The following is a 22,179-nucleotide window of genomic DNA, read 5'->3' on the forward strand; positions in this document are numbered from 1 at the left end:
CCTCTCAAGTCCATGCATGGTAATTAACCATATACAGTAGCAATTTATACACATTAGTAACACTCTTTTTTTGACAATATTGGTACAGTATTGCAATTTTGCTTGCACTCCCTCCAAACGAAAAGGCTTTCCTGAAAGCAGACTGCTTAAACCTGTACTTATTTCATATTTAATATATTTATTAATTGGTAACTCATGAACATTTAAATGTAGATGTTTTGTTTCTTTTCTGTGTATTCAATGCAATAATTATTGTTATTTTACTTTAGGATGAATACATGAGTATAGACATTTTTACCTCCAAATAGGTCAATATACCGAACAGCAAAATACGTATCAGTAATACAGACAAATGGCCACTGGGTCACCTCACCTGTTGACTCCAATTATTTTTGGACTCTTGTAAAATAGCAATGTTTGCAAATTCATTATGTAATGGGGACTATATCAAATACTGAATGAAAGCTACGTTACCTATACAGTTCATGCTGTAACAATGTTACATAACTGCAGTACACTTACATCCATAAAGTCACATTATGCCATTGAATTTGGATAAATAAAAATTTGATACTTAATACAGTATGGTGATTTAACCAATATAAATTAGTCCAGGTGTGATTATTAATGTATCACTTCCAGTTGCAGACGTAGGCGTTTAACCAGCCCATACTGTAAATAAAACAGTTTTGTTTTCTAAGAAGCATCAAGCATACAAAAAAAATATATAATATGTATTGGCAGATGTTAAAAAATAAAACATGTAAGAGCTATACAGTTAACATCTTCAATTATATTTTACCATTTAAAGGGGCAGTTCTGCACATAAAGTATGCTTTTTTAATTTTCTTTGGGTTCTATGTACAGTCATTGATTTTGATCAGATACTGTGTTACCTGTCCAACAAACAATGGCATCATAATCACTGTATAAACAAAAGAAAAACAGTAGGGATTGAAAATGTTCCAGAAGATACCGTATAAACAGTCTAGTTAGGAAATACATCAGTTAAAGATCTAGAAACCATCTAAACATTTGGTTGCTATAGAGACATTGAAAGTATAACCTTATTTAAAAATACTTATACTAGTGCGAGTCACCTACTGTACATTTAACCCATTAATCAAGTCACTGCCATGGTTCTAAGAGGGGATTCCCTTTAAGTGCCAAATTATTATTATTATTATTATTATTATTATTATTATTATTACCTAGGTGTTTAAAACAAACACAGTTGGTAAAATACAGCAGAAAGGGTCACAGAGGAAACATATTCTTGTGGGCAGAAATAATTGTATAAATGTCTTTCTCACTGTCATTTAACATTTTTAAGTAAGTGTTAGAAATAGTTAAATAAGAAACTGACATGTCTGATCATATATGAATAAACATTGACATACTCTATGGACCAGGAACTCCCTAAACAGTTGTTATGTCATGGTACTCGGAGCACTATTCAGCAGAGGACCAGTCCACCTTCCACCCTATGTGAAAGACTCGTTCTCTTTCCCGAGAATCTAAGCAAATACATCTTTCCTTTACTTCATCTTGATGTGCATGCCTGCTTTCCCCTCCTCTTCTGCTGCTGCTCCTCCTATCTATCCCTCCTCCACCCCCACACTCTCTCTTCCCAGTGATAGCTGAGAGCATGATCAGTACCAGGGAGCAGCAGGGAGAGGAAAGCCTGCGTTGGGAAGCAGAAAATAATGACATACTGTATGTACACTGTATCAGCCTGGGATCTATCTGAAGACAGAACAACTGGACCAAGGGAAAGCAACAGATCGTGAATGCACTACACTTGGGAGCTCAATACACATGATCTATAGGGAAAGCAAACCACAGTAACTCAACGCATAACTCCTGTTGGGGGTGAGTTTGTTATACTTATGCAATTACTTGAACTGTAACTAATTCAATGTTTTAATAAAGACAATAAACTGAATATTTAAATATATTGCAAGGCCTGAGAAGCAAAAGCTTGAAAGCTAAACTTTTCTTTTTACACCAATTACTATTATTTACTGGTTAGTTTAATACAGTAGTTATGTGTATATATGTAATTATATGGGATGGTATTTTGCAGGTAGTGATACCTTCTAATGGAACTACATGAAAGTTGTTCACAAATATGAAATGTTGTACATTATTTCTCGGTGCAAACATGTTTTACAGATGTAGCAGGCGTTTTTGCACTCGTTAACGTGATTACGTTAACGGTAATTCTATTGAAAAGAATGGGTAAGGAGATAACACACGTTCTTTAACTCTTTATTGTGTGCATTAACTTGCGTTAACGGTGGTAATAAAGTCTGCTACATGTGTATATCTATGTAAGAACAAAGTTAATAGCAATCAAGTCACTATATTAATGTTTTTTTAAATGACGGATATACTGTATATGGTAGCTTTGTCTCATTTAGTTGTATATGCCTGTTTCTCTTTATATAGATCTGATTTCCTGTGTCCTGTCCCCAAGGATCCTGTTTCTTTTTTTGGATTAGAAGTGGAGTGAGTTTCCATTCCCTATTCTAGGAGGTTATTCAGCTGCTACTCTTGCTGAGCACTTACAGTATGTGGATATTCTTCCACTCATGGTTTGCGCCTTCATCCAGTGACTGACAGCCCAGAGTGGGACTGTGTCATGGAGACTGAATGCTCTTCTGCAAGGTTTCATCGCAGAACCTCCAGTTGAAATCGCAGTCAAGAAAAACAGCCTTGGCAACCACTTGCTGGATGCAATGTCTGCAGGAAACACATCAGGAGGGCTAAAAACTCCAACACCTGTTCCAGTCTCCTAAACAAGAATAGATACATGTGACCAGAGAGGAAAACCAAGTGGAGGGTGCTCCTTTACTCAATACAGGTGAGACCAGGGCACTGCTCCCCTACCTAAAATATAGTAAGGTGGTAATGTGTGATCATACCATCCAATGCAACAATGGGGAATGGAATACAAGAAGCAGCTTGTTCAACTTCAATCTCCTTTTTTTAAATCACTTATTAAATTACTTACTAAGTGAAAACTCATATGAAGAAGTTATTTGGCTGCATATTGAAATGTATTAAAAATAATTATCATCTAAACCTTTATAAGTTATGCAACTGGAACCCAGGGGTGAAATTAGTTCAATTTATTTTCCATTACTGGTAGAAGATATACAGGTCCTCAGAGAGATCAGTTTTCCATATAATGCATCTCTGACAATTAAAAGAGTAGAAACGTAATTAATGGTTAAAGAGAAAATAATGTGACTCTAAGAGTATATAGATGTGTAATTCCCTTACATGTGAATGTATTATTATGGCACCTCTGCTTAGAATGTTCAATAAAGGGTTAACATGCTAGTTATCTTTCATGTGTAGTAGAAGAACTATCTACTACTGTATATTTAAGCAATCCTACAGTATGAGTGTCAGTCTAAACATAAATGAGTAATACATTGGCTTCAAACCCATTTGTAGTTCTCTCAGGTATAATGATATGAAATAACAACGTGCTATTTATAGAGCACTGGCGGTGTGTGTAGTGGTATAATAAGGAAATTGCACATAATGGCTTCTGGCCACAGATGTCAGCAATTCATTATGAGGGAAGAAAAGGTCACACAGACAGTCAGTGGCAAATGTGGTATCTAGAGATGCAGTACTCATTCTAAGGAGATGGTATATCTAGTCAGGAGGGTTGTTTCGGAAAATCTTCCGGCTATAAAATCTGATTCAGTACTAGTGGAAAAATAAAGCGGCACCACATTTATCAGCAACTCATTACAGAGTCCCTCTGGTATTGAAGAGGTCAGTATAAGGATATTTCCCCCGAGAAGATTTGGTGCTCTTTTTAGTAGCAGTGTTTAAGTGAAGACTTTTTTAGATAGTTTCCATTAAAGTAGCAATTTCCCAAAAGTGTCTACAGTATATATTTATTTTTACTTACCTAAACCTGGGGCCTGATCTATGGTTAACGACCACTGTTCTTCAGATATTTGTAGTTTTTTTTGGGGGGGGGGGGGCTGGTTTTCACGCAAAAAAAAAAAAAAATCAAATATGGCTGTGGGGACGTGAATTGAAAGTTGCAATGTCATGTCCTGATGGCTTTGCAACTTTCTATTGTCCCTGGAAAAGCCTGAACCCAAGTAATCTTGCCTGGTGGGCAAAACTGATCATTCTTCAGGAGCCGGAAGCGTCCCTGGAGGTTAGGAAATCTATAGATCACTTAATCAGTTGACCTCTTCAGCTAAATAATTAAAAAAAAAAAAAATGCAAGCAGTGCAGACTGGTAATTTAAGGGGCTGATTCTATGAGATCCAATGGGGAAAACTCCAATTTACTTGGTGCCATCCCATGCTTCACATCCACAAGTATCAGCCCAAAAGTCTATAAGGAATTCACACATTTTAATTCAAGCATAACTTTAGTTTTATATATATATATATATATCTCACACAGTGAAAATTGGAAATATTGGCACACAAATGGAAATATTACTGTGTGCTCATTTGCATGTATTAGGCTGAGTCCCCGCTGGCGCTGAGCGCATTTACCTTAGTCAATGTGGATCGTCACATCCATGCTCATGCTGTGCACGCGCACTCATGCACGGGCACACACGCTCACCTACACTTGGGTAAACATTTTTTTTAAACTTTCGTGCGCGCTCAATTAGCCCGCAATGCTCCGCAGCGCGTGCTTATGAAATAGCGAGGACACCCGGCGCTCATGCATGGAGAGCTGGTGATATCACCGCTCTCAAGCATGAGCGCAGTCAGAGGCACCGGGGCCGCAGCCTTAGGCTAAGGCCCCGGTTTCTCCGCTGTAACGCGCGCCCACGATATTGGCGGCGCATTCAGCCGATTCCCTGGTCTGCAGCTCACTGCAAGAAGAGAGACCGGGGAAGGGGCGTGGTGGGGGAGTGACGGGGGCGCGGCCATGACATCACCCGGCAGGTTCGCCCTCATTGGCTAAACCACCGGGGGTCGTGCCTAATCGCTCGACGCGAGTCCTGCTCTCAATTCTATTGAGAGCAGGAGCAACTCTCGCCCGAGCGCTGCGGCCCCCCCTCGCAGCGGGCCCGGTGCCATTGAGGGGAGGGCTCTCGTTCGCGCAGCGGGGGATTCTCATGTCTTAGACAGGTCTGCAACCCCGCCTTTCACCATTATCGCCCAGCATTCAGCGCTTCCACTGCAGCAAGGGATTCTGGGAAATTACATGCAAATGAGCACACAGTGCCACCTTTTGCTTCAAATCTATCTATCTATATATCTATCTATCTATCTATCTATCTATCTATTTATATATATATATATATGTGCTGATCTATGTATGCAGTATCTTTACATCAAGGAGCTGAGTATCTTGGGTTATTTTATCCCTCCCTGTTTTTGTTTCCCATCTGCTTTAATATATGTATTTGGGTCACTAAATATACATACTTATATGTCTCTTTTGCCCTAGCATCACCTGAGTTGCAATAGGTTTACACTTTGCTAGTGACATTTTTTACTGCTATCAGCATAACACTTACGTTATTTTTTGTGTATTTCTTTATGTTTATATATGTAGACGTGTGATGTTCCTTAGTCTCTTATACATGTGGTGACCGGCCGGTCTTTATTGCTTTATTGCGGGAACTTTTGTTCCCACAGAAAGCCAGTTTCTTAAGGGCATCATATTTTCATTTTTTGGGGTCTATTATTTTGTGTTGCATTCTATGCTTTTTTGCTTTTTCCTGTTCATTGGTTTTCTTTTTATTCGTTAGTCAGGCAGGCTCTCCAGTTAGTTGTTTGTATGTCTGTTATTTTTTTCAAATTTAATTAAAGTACCCCTTTTATTCTTTGCAAACATTTGTCTGAGTGCTACTTTAGAGGTTTTCTTTTTTGTGTTTCCATATTCATTTCTTTCCTCTAGCACCACCTACAGCTTATATTTCTGCTATAACTATTTCAGATATATTTTTCTGATTTAGGTAGGTTTTGACTCTGCTTTATTTATTGGTAGTGATGCGGTATTCGCTTCTTTGTGTATACTATATATATATATATATATATATATATATATATATATATATATATATATATATATATATATATATATATATATATGAAACATGGAGGCAGATGGCACACCAGTACTATGATTTGGCATGTATAGGCAAGTGGATGCTTCATAATAGAAATATAACCATATATTACCCAAACCTACTGTAGATTCAGTGCAAATGAAGAGGCAGCACATTGCACAAAATTAAGCAAAATAAGTGTTTCTATGAAAAAGTAGTAGAATAAAATATGTGTGTGTGTATGTGTCTATATATATATATATATATATATATATATATATATATATATATATATATATATATATAATTTGTTATTTTTTTGTAGAAAGTTATACAGTAGGTGCACTCACTGGACTGTGATCAGCTGCCTCGGGTGCACAGAGATCAACCCACAGCGGGGAGATGTGTATAGCTTATAGTCCTCCAAATCGGAATAGGAACCAGTACTCCAGGGGTCTTGGTACAAAATTGTTTTTATTCCACAGAGATCAACGTTTTGGTCACCAATACTGACCTTTGTCAAGATAATGTGGCATACATGCAGTGCGACTTTTATATACATTATGTGCTAAGTGAACTTCTTCACGTGACACAAATGTATATTTGGTTTCTAATCAGCGCCATACTTGATGACATGTCGCTGCCTAGCAGAGTGTCAGGTATGCCCCAGATGCTGACTTTAAATGAATAGAAATTAGCACATATTCTTTACGATGATTTATATTCAGTTAAAGTCAGCATCCGGGCATAGTCTGCTAGGCAGAAATATGTCATCAAGTATGATGCTGACATACGATACATCTGTGTCACATACAGAAGTGCACTTTGCACATATATAAAAGTGGCATTGTATGTATGCCATATTATCTTGACACAGGTCAGCAATGGTGCCCAAAACGATGATCTCTGTGGAATAAAAAATGTTTTGTACCAAGACCCCTGGAGTACCGGTATGTTCTCCTATTTGGAGGACATATTATTTATTTATTTATTTATAAAATATTTTACCAGGAAGTAATACATTGAGAGTTACCTCTCGTTTTCAAGTATGTCCTGGGCACAGAGTAAAACAAATAATACATGGTTACAAGTACAGTTACATAAATGAACAAGGTATACATTATATACAAGACATTGCGTGCACAGTTAAAGAAAATATATATTATGAGCGTATAAAACAGTTACAGACCAGGTTAAAATGTGAGACAGCCTTAGATTTGAAAGAACTTAAGCTGGTGGTGGATATGAGAGTCTCTGGTAGGTTGTTCCAGTTTTGGGGTGCACGGAAGGAGAAGGAGGAATGTCCGGATACTTTGTTGAGCCTTGGGACCATGAATAGTCTTTTGGAGTCTGATCTCAGGTGATAGGTGCTGCATGTGGTAGGGGTGAGGAGCTTGTTCAGGTAGCTGGGTAGCTTGCCCAGAAAGTATTTGAGGGTGAGACAGGAAAGGTGAACTTTGCGCCTAGACTCTAGTGATGACCAATCTAGTTCTTTGAGCATTTCGCAGTGATGTGTGTTGCAGTTGCATTGGAGAACAAAACGACAAATTGAATTGTAGAGGGTGTCAAGTTTGCTAAGGTGAGTTTGAGGAGCCGAGCCATATACTATGTCTCCATAGTCAATAATTGGCATTAGCATCTGCTGTGCAATACGCTTTCTGACCTGGAGACTTAGGGAGGATTTGTTCCTGTTAAGTACCCCTAGTTTGGCATAGGTCTTGGTTGTCAGGGTATCAATGTGCATCCCGAATGTTAAGTGGGAGTCAAACCATAAGCCCAGGTATTTAAAACTAGTGACAGGTGTTAGGGTGGTGTTAGCGTTGGTTCTAATCAGGAGCTCAGTCACTGGAAGCTTTACAAATTTAGTCTTGGTCCCAAATACCATTGTTACAGTCTTGTCAGTGTTTAAAAACAGTTTGTTTTGGGAAATCCAGTTTTCGAGTCTCAAAAAGTCAGACTGAAGTATGTGTTGAATGTCAGAGAGGCTATGGCTGTGCGCATACAGGATTGTGTCATCTGCATACATGTGTATTGAGGCTTCCTTACAAGCTGTGGGAAGATCATTAATGAACACTGAGAAGAGTAGGGGCCCCAGAACAGAGCCTTGCGGGACACCACAGGTGATATCCAGGGGGTTTGAGTTAGAGCCTGAGATGGACACATGTTGGGATCTTCCTGATAGGTAGGACTGAAACCAGTTTAAAGCATGTTTCCCTATTCCAGAGCTCTGGAGTTTGTTAAGCAGGATAACATGATCAACTGTGTCAAAAGCCTTTGCAAAATCTAGGAATACTGCACCAGTGAGTTGACCCCGTTCCATTCCACACTGGATTTCATTGCAAACTTTTAGCAGGGTAGTTACGGTGGAGTGTTTGGGACGAAACCCAGACTGGAATTGGCTAGGGAAATTTGTCTTGGTGTAGAAATCGCTTAATTGGGAGTGGACACATTTTTCCATGACTTTGGATAGATTTGGGAGAAGTGAGATTGGCCTGTAGTTTGAGACAGTGTTTTTGTCCCCACTTTTGAAGATTGGGACAACTCTGGCAGTTTTCCAGGTCTTAGGGATATGGCCTGCAGACAGGATAGAGTTGGCTATGGACGCAATTGGTTTGGCAATGGCTGGGGCACCAAGTCGTAGGAACCTAGATTGTAGTAAGTCGGGTCCATATTGGCTGCTTAGTTTTAGTTTGAGGAGCGGTTGTGTAATCTCCTCTTCAGATACTGGGATAAATTGAAAATTGTGGGCAGTGTTGGGAGGGGGTGGGACTGTAGGGATACTCCCAGGATGAGATTCATGTTTGGGGTTTGTGCTGCGTTTCGCTAATAAGTTAGTGGCACACCCCACAAAGTAATCATTGAATGCATTTGCAATGTCAGTGGGGTTTGTCAGAGTAATATCCCCCTTAGTGATATTACTTGGTTGTTGATGGTTAGGAGGCTGGCATATATTGTTGATAACCTTCCAGAAGTTAGCTGGGTTTGATGTATTTTGGTGGAGATTGTCAGAGTAATATTGTGCTTTTGCATGCCTTGTTTGCCTTGTGCACATGTTCTGCATGCATCTGTAGTGATTGAGATCCTTGGTAGTGCCAGTTACTTTGTAGCTTTTCCACAAGGCATCCTTGAACTGGTAGAGTGCAATAAGGTCAGTTGTAACCCATGGAAGGTGGGCCACCCGTACCCTTATTTTGAGTAGTGGAGCATGGGTATCGCAGAGTTTTAATAACTCGGATTGGAAATAGTCGAGCGCAGAATCGGGGTCGGGAATTAAATCGATTCTGTGCCATGGGCAGTTGGTAAGGTCATCCAGAAACTGTTGTGGGTTAAAGTTTTTAACTGTTCTAGTGAGGAGAACTTTAGGGCTTGAATGGGGCGGTTTAATTTTCCTTACACAGTACACTATTGCATGGTCACTGAAAATATCAGGAAGGATGCCAGAGGATTGGATTCTGCTGGGGTTTGAGGAGAGAATCCAGTCTAGCAAGGAATGGTTATGCGATTTCAGGTTTATCCGTGTGGGTTGGGAAATGAGTTGTGATAGGTTAAGTGACTTGAGTTGTATCTGGATTTTGTGGTTTTTAGGGTCAAGCCAATTGAAGTTGAAATCCCCTAGAACTAGCAGCTCACTCTTCTCATTCAGAGAGGAAATGGAGCCAAGAAATTGGGTGATATCAGTCAAGGATTGTAGAGGGGCTTTAGGGGGGCGGTAGATGCCAGCAAGCAAGATGGGCTTAGAAAAGGGGAGGCAGATTTTGCCAACTAGAGTTTCAAAAGAGGGTGGACTTGGTGGGCAATTTAACAGTGTAAATTGTAAGGTGTCTGGAATATAAAATAACACCCCTCCTCCTCTCTTTGACCTATCTCTCCTAAAAATGGAGTATCCCTGAATGGCGATATTTGCATCAGGGGTTTTAGGGGATAGCCATGTTTCTGTGAGAACAATGACTTTGGGTTTATGCATAAGGCACCATGCCCTTAGTTCATCCAGTTTGGGCAGCAGGCTATGGATGTTTATATGGGCGACAGATAGCCCTTTTTGGAATTTAAAGGTGGAATTCTCAGGGGCATGGGACAGAGCTGAAATGGGAGGACCTGCGTTAGTTTCAATATCACCTGCTAAAGAAAGTAATAGTATGAGTAGAAATTTGGGTAGTTGTTTGCAAGTTGTAAATTTGTGGTGTTTTCCATTAGAGTGAGTAGTGGTTGGTGTGCTGGTTTTTAGAGTTCTCCACCAACATTCAGTAGATAGTGCAAGGCTTTTGAGTAGTCCAGGGTGTATGGTGATGTTGGGTGTGGGCCAGGATGGAGGAGTTTGTAGTGGATAGAGGGAGTAACATCTCCATGAGGCCAGGAGAAAGAAAAAAGTTAAAATACATAGCAGGTTCATGATGCCAGAGGTAGGCAGTGCTGCAAGGAGCTGTTGTGAGCAGAGTGAGTGTGAGCAGACTAACAGCAGGTGTGTGCCTGTTCCTTGTCAAATGTTTAGCTGTATTGCAATGCTAGAGTCAGTTCAGGGTTTCAGTGTATTGTGCAGTCAGTTTTGGGAGAGACTGCAGTAAATAAGTTGTAAAGGGGTGGGGGGTTGAAATAGGCAGGTTAGCAAGCATGGGATCATAGTGTGATCTGAGTAGCTTACCGTTTGTTGTCTTGGGTTAAAGAGTTTGCAGAAAGAAGCAGTCCCCAGTCACCTATAGTCAAACTGTAGTCTAACTGTATTTATCACTTAAAAACTTCACTTTAAATGCCTCACTGTCTAATGCCAATTGCAGTTCCTGCAGATTGCAGGAAAGGTGTTTGTTATATACAGCTAAAACAGTCACATGACCCTCCCCCTCCCCATCAGTCAGCTTGTTCCATTTGGTCAATTAACAGCACAGAGTTAAGAGGAAAAAAAAATATAAACAACATATATTTGTATGTATGTGTATATATATATATAAACAAACAAAAAAGTGTGGCGCCAAAAAATAATAATATAACTGTGATATAAAAAATTAGATATAACTATAATTAATGAATAAAGAATTGTGTAAAGTGAATAATGTTTGAAAATATTAATATATCTCTTAAACTAATGTGACCTTAGTGTATACTATTATAACACAACCAGTAAAAGTAAACAAAACAGTGCATAAACGTGCTAGCAAAAAGAAAAAAAGAAAAACACAAAAATCAAAAAAATCCAACCAGTCCTTCCATAATTAGTCCATGATGATAAGGTTTCTGATGTTGAAAAGGGTCTTTAGGCTGCTCTCACACGGGGTAAACCAACTCCACAGATATCTATAGACAGAAAAAGAGAGAGAGCGCACGCCCCATAGCATAATACTGTATAAAATTTATTAAAACAAGGAAAGGGGATGGGGGGTGGGGGGGGGTAGGAATCGCACTCACAAGATGCAAGTAGTTAAAAGGCAATTTGTGATTTATATCACCACCATCCGGTTCTGGATACTGCAACACGTCTCCGTGGACTCCTTCAGGGCTGCCAGACACGATCACCAGGAACCAGATGTTAAAAGGCTCCGTTCGCTGTCTGTATAGAGTCCAAAACTCCAGCTCGCACTTCCAATGGCCGCCAATCGTATTCCCGCGCTTGGTGTAGGCTGCTGCGCGTGCGCGGCGTCGTCGTGATGACGTAATCGCGCTCTCAGTACCCTAACGTGTTTCGTCACCTGACCGGTAACTTTCTCAAAGGGCTGATGTCGAAAGGAATCAAGTCCTGCCCTTAAATAGCCAGTCCGTTGCCAGGCAACCCGTGAGCGGGTGATTAATAAAACCTGAGTGGTATTAAATGAAGCTAATACATAACATATATGCTAATTATAATGGGGACTAGTTTTCTAAGGGCTGATAGGACTAATACACTTAAGGAATGAACATAAAATAATTACAAATGTGCGATCAAAACACAATAATAAACAATAATGAACAATAGTATGGGAAAGGAAAGATATCATGACATAATTTTTAACACTAACAATAAAATTCAAACATTTTGACACCATATAAATTAATCAATCATTATACTGCAATGTATATTTCCAAACATTATTCTCAAACTGTATTTGATGGTTTCCCATTAGGAAAATCCACAAGATTAATATTTTACAAAATGTATGCAAAATTTATTTTTCACACTCTCCATAGGTGTGGATAACTATATCATACATTGCACTATATGATCAACATATACAAGCAAAATTGCATTGATTAAAACAATGAATCAGATATGACAGATCTTACTCATAAATAAAACAAAATTACCCATAAATTCCAATTTCATATCCATATATACATAGAGAAGGATTCAAGACCCATAATTCATATAAGGCATGAATGTATATAGAGAAAAAATAGAGAAAAAAAATATAATGTATATTAAAAAGTGATATATTCCCTTTTGGGTTATTAGATTATATCTGTATATCCCCTTAATATCTCTGTATACTAAAAATACAAACAGATTATATTTGTTCCTAAGTATTCAATCTATTACATTTTGTGCCTCAGATATTATAGGATATAGAAATTGGATGTATGGGTAATTTTGTTTTATTTATGAGTAAGATCTGTCATATCTGATTCATTGTTTTAATCAATGCAATTTTGCTTGTATATGTTGATTATATAGTGCAATGTATGATATAGTTATCCACACCTATGGAGAGTGTGAAAAATAAATTTTGCATACATTTTGTAAAATATTAATCTTGTGGATTTTCCTAATGGGAAACCATCAAATACAGTTTGAGAATAATGTTTGGAAATATACATTGCAGTATAATGATTGATGAATTTATATGGTGTCAAAATGTTTGAATTTTATTGTTAGTGTTAAAAATTATTTCATGATATCTTTCCTTTCCCATACTATTGTTCATTATTGTTTATTATTGTGTTTTGATCGCACATTTGTAATTATTTTATGTTCATTCCTTAAGTGTATTAGTCCTATCAGCCCTTAGAAAACTAGTCCCCATTATAATTAGCATATATGTTATGTATTAGCTTCATTTAATACCACTCAGGTTTTATTAATCACCCGATCACGGGTTGCCTGGCAACGGACTGGCTATTTAAGGGCAGGACTTGATTCCTTTCGACATCAGCCCTTTGAGAAAGTTACCGGTTAGGTGACGAAACGCGTTAGGGTACTGAGAGCGCGATTACGTCATCACGACGAGGCCGCGCATGCGCAGCAGCCTACACCAAGCGCGGGAATACGATTGGCAGCCATTGGAAGTGCGAGCTGGAGTTTTGGACTCTATACAGACAGCGAACGGAGCCTTTTAACATCTGGTTCCTGGTGATCGTGTCTGGCAGCCCTGAAGGAGTCCACGGAGACGTGTTGCAGTATCCAGAACCGGATGGTGGTGATATAATCACAAATTGCCTTTTAACTACTTACATCTTGTGAGTGCGATTCCTACCCCCCCCCCCACCCCCCATCCCCTTTCCTTGTTTTAATAAATTTTATACAGTATTATGCTATGGGGCGTGCGCTCTCTCTCTCTTTTTCTGTCTATATATATATATATATATATATATATATATATGTAAAAATACAAGCTGCGCCTATATACACTCAAATGGGACTAATAGGTAAATGTGAAAGCTAATATAAGGTAATAGCACATTCAACACTAGTTAGACATAACCACATATATGATTATAAAATAATAATATAACTGAAATTGCACAAAAACAATAAAAATATAAAGATTGTGAGGTACCAGTCCCTTTCCAGTTCACAATGGATAAAGTCCAAAAATAATCCGGGCTCCAGCTGCTTTCAAAAGGGAGAACCAGCTCCAGGACCTGTAGATAAAAGAAAAGAGAAAACGCACGGCCCATAGTGTGATACTGTATATACTTTAATATAAAGGGTAGAGGGAAAAAGGCTCACTCACAAAGGTACAGTAAAATCAGGCATGTGGTGATACCATATCACAAAGTGCTACGGACATCTCGGTGGATCCCCTGCATCATCCCAGTGTCGGTACTCTGGCAGTCCTTTCTCCTCCTCAAACTGCTCCAGCAGGGTAGTGTCCTGTAAGCTCCTGACTGCAACTGGAGGAACCAGGGCTGCACACACTCCGTGTATAGGCAAACAGGAACAGTGGGGGATCCGACTAGCAGACTTCCAGTCCACCAGTGATGACGTCACTTGCGTCGTTGTCCTTACACATTTCGTATCCTCATGAGACGTTCTCAAAGGCTTGTCTTTACTTTACCTTTGTGAGTGAGCCTTTTCCCCTCTAGCCTTTATATTAAAGTATATACAGTATCACACTATGGACCGTGCGCATTCTCTTTTCTTTTATATAGCTCGGGAGGGGGAGGGGTCAACCCGTGGCTAATACGTCTTGACCAATCCCCTGCCCTGTCTCAGAGCTGTTACTTCAATCAGACGAATCCCCTGCCCTGTATCAGCTGTTCTGAAAGCTGATTGTCTGGAAATAAACACATTGAAAACTACACATTCTGCTGCTTAAATTCCAGGCATTACTAATTGGATAATGCCCGGAATTTTAACCAATCAGAGAGCAGGGTTTTCAATAATGCCCTGAATTTTACTGCTTGAGCCTATAATTTATAATAATTCATGTTTGTCTTTTGTTCTAGAAATATATACTGTAGATTACACTAAGATTGTTCTTTCTAAAGGCAGCTACATTATCATTAATATAACTCACAAAAATCATAGTGTTTTTCTCAGAACTACTTCAACACCTTTACTTGCAAGTGCAGTGATTACACAATAGTCAATATACTTGACATTAGACTGTGGAGCAGGAGGATTAGAGAGCAGGGCTCACTGTAACTAAATTGCACACCGATTAGGCCTGCTGTCAACAATACAATGAATTTTTGCAGCAAATTACGGTCAATTGTTCAGATTTTAAAGAAGCAGCACTTAATATCTACAAAATACACAATCGACCTCTCACTGCTCTCATTTTTATTGTGTCAGAAGGTGGTTGTCTTGTAGATCTCTTATATAGTTTAAAATAAATAGGCAGGCAGAATTATGGCAGTCGGACATTCCTCTACCTCTCATTTCTAGTCGATCGCTATAACTCACTTCTGTTCTATTGAACCTATTCTTTTGATCCTGCCATGTGTTCCTTATGACTATAACCAACGTACCATACAGTATTTTCAAAACGAACACTGTCTCAAATAAGCCTTTTAGAAGCTGCTAAATAATTACAAGTTCGCTCTTTCCTAACTTTCTGTTTTTTTTTTTTCATTTTCAATCTCATACACTTGAATATGCTCTACAACTAGTACCTTCTTTTCTTATACGCACTAATTTTGTTTTATCAACTTCACAGATATGTAATCCTATCATATTTGTCTTTGTTCCCATTGCACTACTTAGAACAGGGGTGGGGAACGTCAGGCCCGAGGGCCATATAAGGCCCTCGAAATCATTTGGTTTGGCCCTGCTAAGGCAACTGCTATAACCGGGGTCATGCTAATTTTAAAAAAAATGGCCGCCGCGCGCCCGATCGGGAGAAGGTGGTGTGAGGCGCCGGCAGCCCTACACGATCCCCAGCAGCCACTGTACTTCCCCCCGCACTTCCCCTGCAGCAGTCCCCGCACTTCCCCAGCAGTTCCCCACGCACTTACCCCAGCAGCCGCCCTACATGATCCCCCCAGCAGCAGCAGCAACTACCAGAGGTAGGGGGGATGGGATCTGTGTGCCTGCATGCCTGCTGTGGGCCTGTCTGTGTCTGTATGGCCCGCGAATGATGTTATAAATATCCAAATGGCCCTTGGCAGAAAAAAGGTTCCCCACCCCTGACTTAGAACATAGGGGGCTATGCACAAAGCAGTGATAAGTGTTTTTAAGGGAGATAAATGCCTTTCTGGCGCAATATTGCAGGCAGCCCGATTCACAAAGCAGTGATAACACTGCAGTATCGCTCTTAAAAGGCTTTTTATCACCAAAATACAGTCCATGATAAAAAAAGTCGTACGATCGGCCAAAAAAAGGCAAATGCGCCATTTTTTGCCAGTCAGCGTGATTCACAAAGCAGTGATAACTGAATCGTACTGTAAAAGCTCACCATTTCTTTTCACCAGCTAAAGGCTGGCGCAAAAGAGATTGAGCCATGAATAAAAGCATTGTTTATGTTTTTTTGCACAGCATTAATACAAGAGGCCGTCGAAGTGTAGAATTGACAGCACAATAGCAGGGGGAAAAAAACAACAGGTCGCACTATAGTGCATTTTTGTGATCGGACTTAAAAAAAATGCCCTTCACCTACCCTCTCTCAAAATGTTTATATATATCTTTAGTAGTTACCTACAGTGTCTATTGTAACATTCTGTTCCATATTGTGTACTGCAGAATACAGTTTCAATGCTATATAAGAACAAATAATATTTGTACATTATGAATAATTCAACCATTAGTTACAGTTAATCCACTTTCAATAAAAAAAATTACCATCTTATTGGCGAGATGCAAAGTATATTATTAGCTGCAATATTCAAAAAAGCACACCCACAGGTTTCATGTTCATCAGAGGATACATTAGTAAATGAATAAGAATAATTTTAAGATGGTGTGGTGTATTGCAAATCAGATGGAGAGATTTTTATCATCCACAAGACAGGGGTTATTATATAAAAAAAAACTGGAACTAAATCAATTTCTAATTTAATAGGCCATTGACCAACCATAGAATAACCCCCAACATCCAAAATTCGAGTAAGGTGAAAAAAACAAATTAAAAGTCCACAAGCCATTCTCAACATTCATTAAAGTATTAAAGTTAATGGTCCTCTCTCACTTGAAGATAAATTAACATGGAATATTTCTTTAGTCTTCATAGTTGGGCCATTCTTACTTGTCCTCTCTCCTCCATTGACTGAAGTGTTATGCAAAGGAGCAGCCCTTATATAAATCATATTGCTGTCACATAACACATGGTTGGCAGCCACATGGTAAATCAACCAGATTAGTTGATTTACTGTACGATGTGTTAACCTCTTTCACTGATGTCATCACATGGGGAAAAAGCCCCAACAACGTCTGACATGATTGGCAAGAGTGAGGGCATAGCGGAGAAAGGACGTGGGAAGGGTGACTGAAAATAAAGTACAAAAGTTTGAAAGTGTTCTTCAATATGCCAGAGGATTATTGTACAAGCAAGAGAGAACCATGGTCTTCAGTCAACATTAAGAATGGGTCATTGAGATACTGTACATGGTTGGCTGTGGATTTTAGCAGGTCATTGGCTCTGGAGTAGGCCTCATGTGAGGACTTGTTTTTTTCCCCATTTTTTAACTTTGGTTCACTGGATTATTTATGGAGGGGTTTATAGTTGAGCATCAGCCCATTGGATTAGTTCCAGGGAGTCATTGACTATGACAGCTGTGGGGAAGCAAAACATGGATGGAGTAAGTGGTTTTATTTTATCCTTCACTCCTTTGGTGCCAATGAGGCTACTTAGATTGTCCTTGAGACAAACCTAAGTCCTTGTCAAACCTCGGTCATTGAGCATAATAAAACTACGGAGCCTGTAAAGGTTTTTTTTTTTTTTTATTACTTAAAAAAATTTTGAGCATTTTTGTACATACAAAAAAAGGTAAACAAAACATGCAACATAGAAAAAAGGGGGGATACAGTAATGCAAATAAACTGGTTGTGGAATAATATAGAAGAGGGTGATCGGGAAGGGGGGGAAGGGGTAGCATTTGTACCAATATAGCACTGTACACAACAATTTAAATACCACATGTATCACTCTGTTCAAAGTATTCTAGTCTATATATGGGGATATACCTGCATGGCGGAAACAAGGAGTCCAAATCTCAGAGAAGTGCGAGGTAGAGCCGTTCAGATAGGCTGAGAGTTTTTCCATATAGACTATATGCCACATTTTATTGTTTATTTGATTTAAGGATGGGGGGGCCGGTTGTTTCCAATTTTTGGCAATTGTACACCGTATAGCGTTTAAAATTTGGGATATTACTCTAGCTTTTTTTTGGAGATATTAGCCATTGGTTTTCCTAGCAGTATATATACTGGGTTATGTGGGACAGAGATTTCTAGTATCTTGTGTATTAGGGAGAACACTTCCGTCCATGTTTGTTGGATTTTGTGGCATGACCAGAATATGTGCAGTATATTCCCCACTTCACCACAACCACGCCAGCACAGAGGGGAAACGCTTGGGAGAAAAGAGTGCAACCTGACAGGAGTCATATACCATCTGAATATTAATTTGTAAATATTCTCCTTAAGTACAACGCATGATGAATTTTTGGAAGCAGCTTCCCAGATGTCTGTCCAGATATCGAGATCTACAGAATACAGACGTTGAGATCCTTTTTCCAGGATACCATATAGTTATCGGGGGTTTGGTTGTTCTTGATAGAGGATAAACTGTGATATATTCTGGAGATAATGCCCTTTGTGTGGGGCTGGTGTAGACACCAGTCCTCATACAAAGTTAAAACATGGGGTTGACTTGGTTTGTAGATTGATTGGATATAATGCCTAACCTGGAGAAATCTGAAGAATTCGGAGGAGGGGATATCAGGGTTTGTTTGTAACGAAGCGAATGAGGGGACTTTCCCTTGGGTGAGAATATCCTTAACTCTTGTTAACCCAGGTATGGGAGTGCGGGTTTTCTGTGTGCCTTGGAAAGGTTTTTAATGTTAAACCCTATTGTTTACCAGAGGCTAGACAGGCAGTAAAAGAGGAGATAAAGAAAATGCTTGACCTTGGCGTGATTAAAGTAGTCGTACAGTAACTGGTCTAGTCGAGGTGTGCGCAAGATTTTCCCCATGTGCACCCCTGCCTGCTCTCGTCTGCTGCTCGCCCCTTTCCCCTTCTCGACCCTGCCGTCACTGACGCGTGGGGTCATGTGACGTCACGTTGCCATGGTACCGTGATGTCACATGACCCTGCTCCATCATTTGACGCCGGGTTACCATGATGACGCGTCGCTGAAAAGTAAGGTAAGTGTGTTATAAAGGCATAATATGGTCCCCCAGCATTTAATTTAAATTTAAATGCCTAGGGGGAGAGCACGGGACCTCTATAACTGTTGCGCCCCCCAGTTTGCGCACCCCTGGTCTAGTCCCATTGTTTTGGTTCCTAAGCCTCGTGGCTCAATTAGGTTCTGTAATGACTTCATAAAACTTAATGCTGTTTCTAAATTTGATACCTACCCTATGCCCGAGGTTGACGAGTTGATAGACAGATTAGGAGACGTTCGGTTTTTAACCACCATCGACTTAACCAAGGGTTATTGGTAGGTTACACTAGCACAGAAGGCTAAGGAAAAAACTGCCTTTACCACACTGCATGGGATTTTTTAGTATAAGGTACTATCCTTCGGCTTGCATAGGGCTCCAGCAATCTTTCAGAGGTTAATGGACCGAGTTCTAAAACCTCACAGGGAATATCCTGCAAGTTATCTGGGTGACTATATCATCCATAGCAGTGATTAAGAAAGGTCCAGGCAGTCCTAGATTCCATTGAGGAGGCAGGTTTCACGACGAACTCCAGGAAGTGTGCCATAGGTTTGTAGAGACTATGGGCCTCATGCAGTAAGCCCCGATACAAAATTTTCGGCAAGAATAGCGAAAAGTCTTGGGCGATTTGCCCTCGCAGTATTCAGTAAGGGCCGAATCCTTCCGATCCCTGCCGAAGCACTGCGAAAGCAAAGCTGCCGATGAGCCTGTGCCGATACAGCCTGGCTCCCGATAAGGCCTTTTCTGCCGATAGATGTTTGCAGCTGAGAGAGACAAGCCGCTCTCTCAGCGCAAACATCGGTAACAAATAAAGTATTTAAAAACAACTTTTACTGATAGTGGACATGTGCAGGGGGTCTTCGGAGCTGAAGCGCGTTGGTTTCAGCTCCGGGGACCCCGTGCTCCCCGAGATACAGGCCCCTTTATGAGGTGCCGGTATCCCTCTGCGTTTAAAGGTCCCGATCACGTGACCGCGACCTGTAAACAAAGCAGAGGGATACCGGCACCCCAAAAGGGGCCTGTATCTCGGGGAGCACGAGGTCCCCGGAGCTGAAACCAACGCGGTTCTGCTCCGGAGACCCTCTGCATATCTACACTATCAGTAAAAAACACACATCAATAAAGACTCGTTCCTTACCTTGGCGGCTATGTGCTACGGTAATGAAGTAGCATGAATGTATTTTTAATAATACTGTACAGTGAGCAGGGGGTTCCCTGAGCTGAACCGCATTGCTTTGTGGAGCAGGGACCCCCTGCTTCCCGAGTTACAGGCCCCGGTATGTGTCATCGGGTGGCAGTGTCGCCGTCATGTTTATAGCGTTCCCGCAACAAATATGGCGTCCACACTGTAACCGATGGCCCAAACCGGGGCCTGTAACTCGGGAAGCAGGGGGTCTCTGAGCCACAAATAAATGCGCTTCAGCTCAGGGGGCCTCCTGCTCCCGCACAATATTATTAAAATACATTAATGCTGCTTCATTACCACAGCGGATAGCCGCTAAGGCAATGAAGGGGTTAACGCATAGTAGCATGTTTATTGGGGACAAATGCCCCCAATAAACATAGCAGCAATGCACAACATACAATACAGTAATGTGCAACAGTACTATTATCCACAAAAGGATAATAGTGCAGTTGTCCATTTACAATACATACACACCAATAAAGACATTAAATACATGTAGCACTCACCCATGTACGGCTGCCACGATGAAGGCCATCCTCATCTTCATCCTGCCCATGCCCCATCCGCTTCTGCAAAACAGACACAATAATTAAAACATTCTATGTAATGTCCCCTAACCCCTTAATCACCATAACGGTTATTAACCGCTACAGTCATTAAGGGGTTAACCCACCATCACCCACATACCCTCCCCCACTAACCCCCCCAACCCTGAGGCCCAACCACCCTCACCCACTATCCACAGGGGAGTACTACCAAATACCCTTGGGGCCTATACCCCCTCCCCCAGCACATACAGTACAATAATGAGCCAAATAAATATTATCCACATAGGTATAATACATTATTTGGCCATTATTAAACACATTCAATACGGTAATAAAGTGATTTAAATTGTAGACTTTACTAACTAACCCGTGTTTGTAACGCAATGCTTACTGTATATGTTTATGTGCCTAACAGAGTATCACTAACCTAACAGAGTGTCACTTACCATGAAATAGAAAAAAAAATGACAGGCATATATTTCAACAGTGTTTCAAAGATTGGGGATATCACCAAATATGAAAAACAGAAAAATACAACATAGTGCAATATATTCCAAGCTGGATGTGGACTACTGATGATAATCTTTAGAATGTGAACTCACATTTTCCTAAATATAAACCAGCATGTTCCAAATAGCTTTGGTAAATATTCCCAGGCTTGGAATAGGGGGATAATGATCCTAGAATCACTCGTGGCATATAAATCCTATAACCAAAACATCTTTCTTCTGTTGTGGTATGATGATCGCAATATAAAAAGAGGGAGAACATAGTGCAAACTGTACCAAATGATTTTATAGTTAAAAGTATTTGAAAATTAACATACACACTCTGAATAATATAAGCATGCAACAATAAATATCGTGGAACGCAACATTCTCATTGCTGCCTTGGATCCGGCATCTCTCCGTCTCCGACACTTCCGGTTTCGTGACTTCCGGTGCTTCAGGTGATGGAATGGAGGAGAGATGCAACGCGTCTTGTAGGGACTGAGTAGAGCTGGCCAAAGTAGCAGACTACGCGTTTTGCTCAAACGGCTTTGTCAGGGGTCATGGTGATGGCATCATTAGTTGGTTTTTAAAAAGCCCTGTCGGCACACTCATTGGTTGGAATTCAATTGCCACTCTCGAAGCGGACTAATATTGATCTACTGAAAAACAGTGTATATACATCAAGAAACCTGAATTTACAAATCGCGATCCATTAGAACTTTATTATCACTATAAGGGCGGATTAATAGCGATCCACTCAATACTCAAAAATTGGGGAAGTGGATAAAAAAATCAACATTATGGAAATTAATAAAATACACCATAAACTGAAGTTCTAAAAACACATTATAAAATTATATAAAAAGTCATATTATAACATTAGGTTAAAGGACT

At 40.1% G+C, this 22,179-nt stretch overlaps 1 protein-coding gene across 3 annotated transcripts in view; it reads left to right on the forward strand.

Moving 5' to 3' along the window:
• Positions 1–1,571: 1,571 nt before the first annotated feature.
• Positions 1,572–22,179, forward strand: part of TMEM200A (transmembrane protein 200A) — a 126,098-nt gene continuing 105,490 nt past the window's right edge. For 2 of the 3 annotated variants that reach the window (XM_075597303.1, XM_075597302.1), the window contains exons 1-2: positions 1,572–1,872; positions 2,452–2,866. The gene's annotated coding sequence lies outside the window, so the exon portion shown is untranslated. The remainder of the gene's footprint in view (positions 1,873–2,451; positions 2,867–22,179) is intronic. The other variant, XM_075597301.1, reaches the window with a different exon arrangement.

Source organism: Ascaphus truei, chromosome 4, assembly GCF_040206685.1.
Source record: "Ascaphus truei isolate aAscTru1 chromosome 4, aAscTru1.hap1, whole genome shotgun sequence".
Taxonomy (NCBI): domain Eukaryota; kingdom Metazoa; phylum Chordata; class Amphibia; order Anura; family Ascaphidae; genus Ascaphus; species Ascaphus truei.